Source organism: Symphalangus syndactylus, chromosome 7 (assembly GCF_028878055.3).
Source record: "Symphalangus syndactylus isolate Jambi chromosome 7, NHGRI_mSymSyn1-v2.1_pri, whole genome shotgun sequence".
In the NCBI taxonomy this organism is placed as follows: domain Eukaryota; kingdom Metazoa; phylum Chordata; class Mammalia; order Primates; family Hylobatidae; genus Symphalangus; species Symphalangus syndactylus.
Genome location: NC_072429.2, coordinates 142,933,183 through 142,943,675, shown reverse-complemented (window position 1 = coordinate 142,943,675; position 10,493 = coordinate 142,933,183).

Below are 10,493 nucleotides of genomic sequence, written 5' to 3'. Positions count from 1 at the left end.
GAGTCAGGCCACACTTCACAGGTTGAGGGGACAGTCTTCCACAAAACTGTTCTCACTTCAGACAACAGCCACAAGTTTAGGGATTTCCGGGGCCACCCTAACCTCCAATCAACTGGCTACAAATTCAAAGGTCCCCATTACCCACTCAGGCTTGAAAATTTATTAGAACAACAACTCATAAAACTCAAAGAAGGGTCGCAGCCTGGGCAACATAGTAAGACCCCCATCTCTACAAAACATTTAAAAAAATAGCTGAGGGCCAGGTGCAGCGTCTCACACCTGTAATCCCAGCACTTTCAGAGGCCAAGGCAGGCAGATCACTTGAGGCCAGGAGTTTGAGACCAGCCTGGCCAACATGATGAAACCCCCCCTCTACTAAAAATACAAAAATTAGCCGGGCATGGTGGTGTGTACCTGTAATTCCAGCTACTCAGGAGACTGAGGCATAAGAGTCACTGGAACATGTGAGGCAGAGTTTGCTATGAGCCAGGATCGCACCACTGCACTCCAGCCTGCACAATAGAGTGAGACTCTGTCTCAAAAAAAAAAAAAAAAAGGAAGAAAGAAAGAAAAGAAAAGAAGAACAAAAAGAAAAAAGAAAAAAAATTAGCCAGGCATGGTGGTGTACACCTGTAGTTCCAGCTATTCTGGAGGCTGAGGTGAGAGGATCGCTTGAGCCCAGGAGGCCAAGGCTGCAGATAACCGTGTATACTCCAGCCCAGGCGACAGAGTGAGACCTTGAATCAAAAAATAGGTAGGTTGATAGGTAGATAGTTATATGATAGACAGATTAGATAGATAGATAGATAGACAGACAGATAGATAACATAAATTTCAAAAATTAAAAAAAATTCTCTAAGGCTAGGTGCCTTTTAATTTTTATATATAGTTGTATCATTTGCTAAGATTTTGTTTAGAATTTTTGCATCTATGTCCACAAGGAATATTGTGTCTGTGGTTTTCCTTTTTTGGTAATGTCTTTTTCTGGTTTTGGTATCAGGGAAATGTTGACCTCAGAAGGATTGGGAAAATATTTTCTCCTCTTAAATTTTCTGGAAGAGCTTGTGTATAACTCTTATTATTTCTTCCCTAAACATTTGGTGGAACTCTGCAGCAAAGCCACCTGGGCTGAAATTTTCTTTCTGGGAATATTTTCAACTAAAAATTCAATTCCTTTAATAGATATATGGCTATTCAGGTTTTTTTTCTTGGGTGGCTTTTGGTAGTTTTTGTGTTTCAAGGAATTGGTCCATTTCAACTAAATTGTCAAATTAATTGGCATAAAGTTGTTCATAACATCATTGCCTTATTATCCTTTTAGTATCTATAGAATCTGTAGTGAGGGCCGGTTGCGGTGGCTCACGCCTGTAATCCCAGCACTTTGGGAGGCCAAGGCGGGCAGATCACGAGGTCAGGAGATCGAGACCATCCTGGCTAACACAGTGAAACCCCGTCTTTACTAAAAGTACAAAAAAAAAATTAGCCGGGTGTGGTGGTGGGCGCCTGTAGTCCCAGCTACTCGGGAGGCTGAGGCAGCAGAATGGCGTGAACCTGGGAGGCGGAGCTTGCGGTGAGCCGAGATCACGCCACTGCACTCCAGGCTGGGCGACAGAGGAGACTCTGTCTCAAAAAAAAAAAAAAAAAGAATCTGTAGTGATGTCACCCTCTCATTTGTAGTGACGTCACCCTCTCATTACTGATACTGGTAATTTGTGTCTTCTTTCTTGTCAGTTTCACCAGCGGTTTGTCAATTTGTTGGTCTTTTGAAAGAACCAGCTTTTGGATCCGTTTATTTTTCTCCATTATGTTCTTTTTCTTTTTCTTTCTTTTTTTTTTTTGAGACAGAGTCTGGCTCTGTCGCCCATGCTGGAGTGCAATGGCGTAATCTCAGCTCACTGCAAACTCTGCCTGCCAGGTTCAAGTGATTCTCCTGCATTAGCCTCCCAAGTAGCTGGGATTACAGGTGCCCACCACCATCCCCGGCTGATTTTTTGTATTTTTAGTAGAGATGGCGTTTCGCCATGTTGGCCAGGCTGGTCTTGAACTCCTGACCTCAGGTGATCCACCTGCCTCAGCCTCCTAAAGTGCTGGGATTACAGGAGCGAACCACTGTGCCCGGCCTGTATTCTTTTTCTATTTCACTGATTACCACCTTGACCTTACTATTATTTCCTTTCTTCTGCTTACTTTGGGTTTAATTTGCCATTCTCTCTCTCTCCTTTCTTTTTTCTTTCTTTCTTTCTCTTTCTTTCTTTCTTTCTTTCCCTCTCTCTCTCTCTCTCTCTTTCTTTTCTCTTTTCTTTTCTTTCTTTTAGACGGAGTTTCACTCCTGTTGCCCAGGCTGGAGTGCAATGGCACGATCTCGGCTCACTGCAACCTCCGCCTCCTGGGTTCAAGCAATTCTCCTGCCTCAGCCTCCTGAGTAGCTGGGATTACAGGCATGCACCACCACGCCCGGCTAATTTTGTATTTTTAGTAGAGACAGGGTTTCTCCACGTTGGTCAGGCTGGTCTCGAACTCCCGACCTCAGGTGATCCGCCCGCCTTGGCCTCCCAAAGTGCTGGGATTACAGGCATGAGCCACCACGCTGGCCATTCTCTTTCTAGTTTCTTTTTTTTTTTTTTTGAGACAGAGTCTCGCTTTGTCACCCAGGCTGGAGTGCAGTGGCGCTATCTCGGTTCACTGCAAGCTCCACCTCCCGGGTTCAAGCCATTCTCTTGCCTCAGCCTCCTGAGTAGCTGGAACTACAGGTGCCTGCCACCACACTCTGCTAAATTTTTTTTTTGTATTTTTAGTAGAGACGGGGTTTCACCATGTTAGCCAGGATGGTCTCGATCTCCTGACCTCGTGACCCGCCCGCCTCAGCTTCCCAAAGTGCTGGGATTACAGGCGTGAGCCACCGCGCCCGGCCTCTAGTTTCTTAAAGTAGAAGCTGAAGTCATTGATTTGAGACCTTCCTTCTATTCTAATGTAGGCTTGTTATTTTTATCCATTTATTCCTTGATTTATGGGTTATTTGTTGTACTTTACTTTTACATAGGTTATAATCCCCTTACCAGCTTGATGTTATTTTTTATTTTTTGAGACAGAGTCTTGCTCTGTCACCCAGGCTGGAGTACAGTGGCGTGATCTCGGCCCACTGCAACCTCTGCCTCTCAGGTTCAAGCAATTCTCCTGTCTCAGCCTTCGGACTAGCTGGGACTACAGGAGTGTGCCACACCTGGCTAATCACCTCAGGTGATCCGCCTGCCTTGGCCTCCCAAAGTGCTGGGATTATAGGCGTGAGCCACCGTGCCCAGCCTGATGTTATTTTTATTTCACACGAAAGACTGGGATGAAGCCACTCACAGAGCAGCACATCATACAGTCCAAGAGCTGGGACTCACCCCTGGGGAAGACCGAGGAAGGGCACTTCATCGTCTCAATCCCGATTTCAATTTGCATGAACGCCCCATGGAAACTGAGGAAGAGGGTCTGAGTCCAAGGCAGTGCCCACCCCTCCAAAGGAAAGCACAGGCTTGAGACACGCAGACCCAGGGAATACGTATTACGGATAATTAGGTAAATCGTGCCCTCTGGTGGATACTTTTCACTGAGACAAAAGTGTGCACCTTCAGGGCCGCTGGTGTCCGACAGCTGATGAGCAAGCCCTGGCTCTGATGGTTTCAGGAGTGTCCACAATCACCACCAGGTGGGGAGCCTTAAAAATTCCCGAGATTGGCCGGGCGCGGTGGCTCAAGCCTGTAATCCCAGCACTTTGGGAGGCCGAGGTGGGCGGATCACGAGGTCAGGAGTTCGAGACCATCCTGGCCAACATAGTGAAACCCTGTCTCTACTAAAAATACAAAAAAATTAGCAGGGCGTGGTGGCGGGCGCCTGTAGTCCCAGCTACTCGGGAGGCTGAGGCAGGAGAATGGCGTGAACCCGGGAGGTGGAGCTTGCAGTGAGCCGAGATGGTGCCACTGCACTCCAGCCTGGGGGACAGAGCCAGACTCTGACTCAAAAAAAAAAAAAAAAAAAAAAAAATTCCCGAGATAAATGGAAAGATCCAAACTTTTTGGAACTAATTTCAAAGTTCCAGGCTGGGCATAGTGGCCCGTGCCTGTAGTCTCAGCTACTCAGGAGGCTGAGGCAGGGAGGATCGCTTCAGCCCAGGAGGTCGAGGTGGCAGTAGCTGTGGTTGTACCACTGCTCTCCAGCCGGGACAACTGAGAGAGACCATGTTAAAAAAAAAAAGTTACAGAATAGTTACAAGAACTGTACAAAGAACTCCCATATACCCTTGGCCCAGAGACTTCAATGAAGTTCCCAAATCATGTTACCACGATGATGACCTTTCAGCAAAAAGTGTGTCTGAGTCTCTTCTGTCTCCCTCAGTAAGGAACAGTTCTTCAGCCTTTGACTTCATTCTCTTGACTCTTAACGATCACCGACCAGCTGCTGGTAGAATATTCCTCGACTGCAGGCTGTCTGGTTGCCCCACAGTTTTGTTCAGGTTGCACATTTTAGACAGGAGCAACCCAGGGGCGAAGCTGAATTCTTTTTTTGGCATCACAAAAGAACCAGGTGGCATGCGATGCCAGTTTGTGCCAGGACTGGTGATGCTCATCTTGATCCCTTGATTAAAGTGGAGCTGGCCAGGCTTTTCCACTGCCAAGTCATTCTTCTGCTTTTTGTATTGAATGCATAGTTTATGGGGAGATACTTTGAGACTTTGTATACCTATTCCTTTTCCAACTTTCTCCCACTAGTTTTGGATTGTTTATATCTCTGAATTAATTATTACCATGATGATTGCTAAATGGTGATTTTCTTTCTTTCTTTCTTTCTTTCTTTCTTTCTTTCTTTCTTTCTCTTTCTTTTTTTTTTGAGACCTAGTCTCGCTCTGTCCCCCAGGCTGGAGTGCAATGGTGCGATCTCGGCTCACTGCAAGCCCCACCTCCCGGGTTCACACCATTCTCCTGCCTCAGCCTCCCAAGTAGCTGGGACTACAGGCGCCCGCCATTGTGCCCGGCTAATTTTTTTTTTTTGTATTTTTAGTAGAGACGGGGTTTCACCCTGTTAGCCAGGATGGTTTCGATCTCCTGACCTGGTGATCCGCCTGCCTCGGCCTCCCAAAGTGCTGGGATTACAGGCATGAGCCATGGCACTCGGCCTTTTTTTTTTTTTTTTTTTTTTAAAGACACAGTCTTGCACTGTTGCCCAGGCTGGAGGGCAATGGGGCCATCTTGGCTCACTGCGACCTCCGCCTCCCGGGTTCAAGCAATTCTCCTGCCTCAGCCTCTCAAGTAGCTGGGACTACAGGTGTGTGCCACCACGCCTGGCTAATTTTTGTATTTTAGTAGAGATGGGGTTTCACCATGTTCGCCAGGCTTGTCTCAAACTCCTGACCTCAGGTGATCGACCTGCCTTGGCCTCCGAAAGTGCTGAGAATACAGGTGTGAGCCATTGTGCCTGGCCTAAGTGGTGATTTTCTTTTTTTTTTTTTTGAAACTGTGTTTCGCTCTTGTTGCCCAGGCTGGAGTGCAATGGCATGATCATGGCTCACTGCAACCTCTGCCTCCTGGGTTCAAGCAATTCTCCTGCCTCAGTCTCCCAAGTAGCTAGGATTACAGGTGCCCACCACCACACCAGGCTAATTTTTTGTATTTTTAGTAGAGACAGGGTTTCACCATGTTGGCCAGGCTGGTCTCAAACTCCTGACCTTGTGATCCGCCTGCCTCGGACTCCCAAAGTGCTGGGATTAGAGGTGTAAGCTACCGCACCCAGCCTAAGTGATTTTCTAATCCCATCATTGATTGTAGGGAAAAGCTTTATCTTAACCTATTTATTTTTATCAGTGAGGACTCATGGATTCCTCTTCTATTCAAAGAAATGTAATATTGTGTTCTCATTGTGTTGATCCTCAACCTGTTCATGATTTGGCCAGTGGAAGACCCTTCAAGGTGGCTCTTGTCTTTTTTTTTTTTTTTTTTGAGACGGAGTCTCGCTCTGTCACCCAGGCTGGAGTGCAGTGGCGCAATCTCGGCTCACTGCAAGCTCCGCCTCCCGGGTTCACGCCATTCTCCTGCCTCAGCCTCTCTGAGTAGCTGGGACTACAGGCGCCCGCCACCATGCCCGGCTAATTTTTTGTATTTTTAGTAGAGACAGGGTTTCACCGTGGTCTCGATCTCCTGACCTCGTGATCCGCCCGCCTCCGCCTCCCAAAGTGCTAGGATTACAAGCGTGAGTCACCGCGCCCGGCCTAAACTAGATAATTTTTTTTTTTATTAATTTTTTTTGCATACAAAAACAATAAACATTTTCTAAAAATACATACAAACAAAAGATGCGTATCAAACATATTAGGAAGGTTGCACATGGGAAGTCGGGGAATAGAAATGGGGGGTGGGAGTTAAAATAAATGAGAGAGGGACTTTATATGGATCAGTGATAATAACTCAATCCTCTATTTGACAAAGAAGAGGGAGAAGGAAGAGGAAGAAAAAGAAAGTGGGATAAAGGATCAGAAAGGGAGGAAAATAGAAAAAATTAGAGTATGACTCCAGGGTAGACCTGTTTTGTTGTCACTGAGTTGGTTGGTTGGTTTGTCTGTTGTATTCTTCATGTTTCGCCAAGTTGGCCAGACTGGTCTTGAACTCCTAGCCCGAAGTGATCAACCCGCCTCGCCCCCCAGAGTGCCGGGACCACAGGCGTGAGCCACCACGTCCAGCCCCCACATTGCTTCTGGCCTCCGTGGTAGACCTCCCAGACGGAGCGGCCAGGCAGAGGAGCTCCTCACTTCTACCCAGACACAGGGCGGCCGGGCAGAGGAGCTCCTCACTTCCCAGACGGGGCGGCCAGGCAGAGACGCTCCTCACTTCTTCCCAGACGATAGGTGGCCGGGCAGAGGCACTCCTCACTTCCCAGACGATGCGTGGCCGGGCAGAGGCGCTCCTCACTTCTTCCCGGACGGGGCGGCCGGGCAGAGGCGCTCCTCACTTCCCAGACGATGGGTGGCCGGGCAGAGGCACTCCTCACTTCCCAGATGGGGCAGCCGGGCAGAGGCGCTCCTCACTTTCCAGACGATGGGTGGCCGGGCAGAGGCGCTCCTCACTTCCCAGACGATGGGTGGCCGGGCAGAGGCACTCCTCACTTCCCAGATGGGGCAGCCGGGCAGAGGCGCTCCTCACTTTCCAGACGATGGGTGGCCGGGCAGAGGCGCTCCTCACTTTCCAGACGATGGGTGGCCGGGCAGAGGCGCTCCTCACCTCCCAGACGATGGGTGGCTGGGCAGAGGCGCTCCTCACTTTCCAGACGATGGGTGGCCGGGCAGAGGCGCTCCTCACCTCCCAGACGGGGTGGCCGGGCAGAGGCGCTCCTCACTTCCCAGACGGGGCGGCCGGGCAGAGGCGCTCCTCACTTCCCAGACGGTGGGTGGCCGGGCAGAGGCGCTCCTCACTTCCCAGACGATGGGTGGCCAGGCAGAGGCGCTCCTCACTTCCCAGATGGGGCGGCCGGGCAGAGGCGCTCCTCACTTCTTCCCGGATGGGGCGGCCGGGCAGAGGCGCTCCTCACTTCTTCCCGGACGGGGCGCCCGGGCAGAGGTGCTCCTCATTTCTTCCCGGACGGGGCGGCCGGGCAGAGGCGCTTCTCACTTCCCAGACGGGGCGGCCGGGCAGAGGCGCTCCTCACTTCCCAGACGGTGGGTGGCCGGGCAGAGGCGCTCCTCACTTTCCAGACGATGGGTGGCCGGGCAGAGGCGCTCCTCACCTCCCAGACGATGGGTGGCCGGGCAGAGGCGCTCCTCACCTCCCAGACGATGGGTGGCCGGGCAGAGGCGCTCCTCACCTCCCAGACGGGGCGGCCGGGCAGAGGCGCTCCTCACTTCTTCCCGGACGGGGCGGCCGGGCAGAGGCGCTCCTCACTTCTTCCCGGACGGGGCGGCCGGGCAGAGGCGCTCCTCACTTCTTCCCGGACGGGGCGGCCGGGCAGAGGCGCTCCTCACTTCTTCCCGGACGGGGCGGCCGGGCAGTGGCGCTCCTCACTTCCCAGACGGGGCGGCCGGGCAGAGGCGCTCCTCACTTCCCAGACGGGGCGGCCGAGCAGAGGCGCTCCTCACTTCCCAGACGGTGGGTGGCCGGGCAGAGGCGCTCCTCACCTCCCAGATGGGGCGGCCGGGCAGAGGCGCTCCTCACTTCTTCCTGGATGGGGCGGCCGGGCAGAGGCGCTCCTCACTTCTTCCCGGACGGGGCGCCCGGGCAGAGGTGCTCCTCATTTCTTCCCGGACGGGGCGGCCGGGCAGAGGCACTTCTCACTTCCCAGACGGGGCGGCCGGGCAGAGGCGCTCCTCACTTCCCAGACGGTGGGTGGCCGGGCAGAGGCGCTCCTCACTTCCCAGACGATGGGTGGCTGGGCAGAGGCGCTCCTCACCTCCCAGATGGGGCGGCCGGGCAGAGGCGCTCCTCACTTCTTCCCGGACGGGGCGGCCGGGCAGAGGCGCTCCTCACTTCTTCCCGGACGGGGCGGCCGGGCAGAGGCGCTCCTCACTTCTTCCCGGACGGGGCGGCCGGGCAGAGGCGCTCCTCACTTCTTCCCGGACGGGGCGCCCGGGCAGAGGCGCTCCTCACTTCTTCCCGGACGGGGCGGCCTGGCAGAGGCGCTCCTCACTTCTTCCCGGACGGGGTGGCCGGGCAGAGGCGCTGCTCACTTCCCAGACGGGGCGGCCGGGCAGAGGCACTCCTCACTTCCCAGACGGGGCGGCCGGGCAGAGGCGCTCCTCACTTCCCAGACGGTGGGTGGCTGGGCAGAGGCGCTCCTCACTTCCCAGACGGGGCGGCCGGGCAGAGGCGCTCCTCACTTCCCAGACGGGGCGGCCAGGCAGAGGCGCTCCTCACTTCCCAGACGGGGTGGCCGGGCAGAGGCACTCCTCACTTCCCAGACGATGGGTGGCCGGGCAGAGGCGCTCCTCACTTCTTCCCGGATGGGGCGGCCGGGTAGAGGCGCTCCTCACTTCTTCCCGGATGGGGCGCCCGGGCAGAGGCGCTCCTCATTTCTTCCCGGACGGGGCGGCCGGGCAGAGGCGCTCCTCACTTCCCAGACGGGGCGGCCGGGCAGAGGCGCTCCTCATTTCTTCCCGGAGGGGGCAGCCGGGCAGAGGCGCTCCTCACTTCTTCCCGGACGGGGCGGCCGGGCAGAGGCGCTCCTCACTTCTTCCCGGACGGGGCGGCCGGGCAGAGGTGCTCCTCACTTCCTCCCGGACGGAGCGGCCGGGCAGAGGCGCTCCTCACCTCCCAGACGATGGGAGGCCGGGCAGAGGCGCTCCTCACCTCCCAGACGGGGCGGCCGGGCAGAGGCGCTCCTCACTGCCCAGACGGGGTGGCCGGGCAGAGGCGCTCCTCACTTCCCAGACGATGGGTGGCCGGGCAGAGGTGCTCCTCACTTCCCAGACGGGGCGGCCGGGCAGAGGCGCTCCTCACTTCCCAGACGGTGGGTGGCCGGGCAGAGGCGCTCCTCACTTCCCAGACGGTGGGTGGCCGGGCAGAGGTGCTCCTCACTTCCCAGACGGTGGGTGGCCGGGCAGAGGCGCTCCTCACTTTCCAGACGGGGCGGCCGGGCAGAGGCGCTCCCCACCTCCCAGATGGGGCGGCGGCCGGGCAGGGGCTACAATCCCAGCACCCTGGTAGGCCAAGGCAGGCGGCTGGGGGGCAGAGGCTGCCGCGAGGCCAGACCACGCCACCGCACTCCAGCCCGGGCAACACCGAGCACTGGGTGAGCGAGACTCCGTCTGTAGTCCCAGTACCTCGGGAGGCTGAGGCGGGCAGAGCACTCGGCGTGAGGAGCTGGCGACCAGCGTGGCCAAGATGGCGAACGCGTGCCTGCAGCGAAAGGAGAAAAGGCAGGCGCGCGCCGGCAGCAATCCCAGGCAGTCCGCGGCGCGGGCAGCAGCATGTGGAGTAGATTGTAGCCTGGGCCAGAGAGGGAAAGAGAAAGAAAGGAAGGAAGGAAGGAAGGAAGGAAGGAAGGAAGGAAGGAAGGAAGGAAGGAAGGAGACTAGATAATTTTTAAGGAACAAGTCTCTTGCCTGATGTGTGGGTGTGATATTATGATATCTGTCTATTGGTTTTCATCCGCAGTTCCTGGCTTATAACTCCCATATCCCTTGTTATAATGTTGGGGCACTTAGGCCTCAGAGGCAAGACTCAGACAACAGAATCTCTCTCTTTGACCTTTTCCCACCCTCCTTTTTCTCCCCAAGGCAGGACTTTCCCCCTGCCTTTGCTGTCTTAGAGATAGCCATAAAGAAGTCCAGGCACAGTGGCTCACGCTTGTAATCCCAGCACTTTGAGAGGCTGAGGCAGGCGGATCACCTGAGGTCAGGAGTTCGAGACCAGCCTGGTCAACGTGATGAAACCCCATCTCTACTAAAAATACAAATCAGCCGGGCATGGTGGCACATGCCTGTAATCCCAGCTACTCAGGAGGCTGAGGAAGGAGAGTTGCTTGAATCCAGG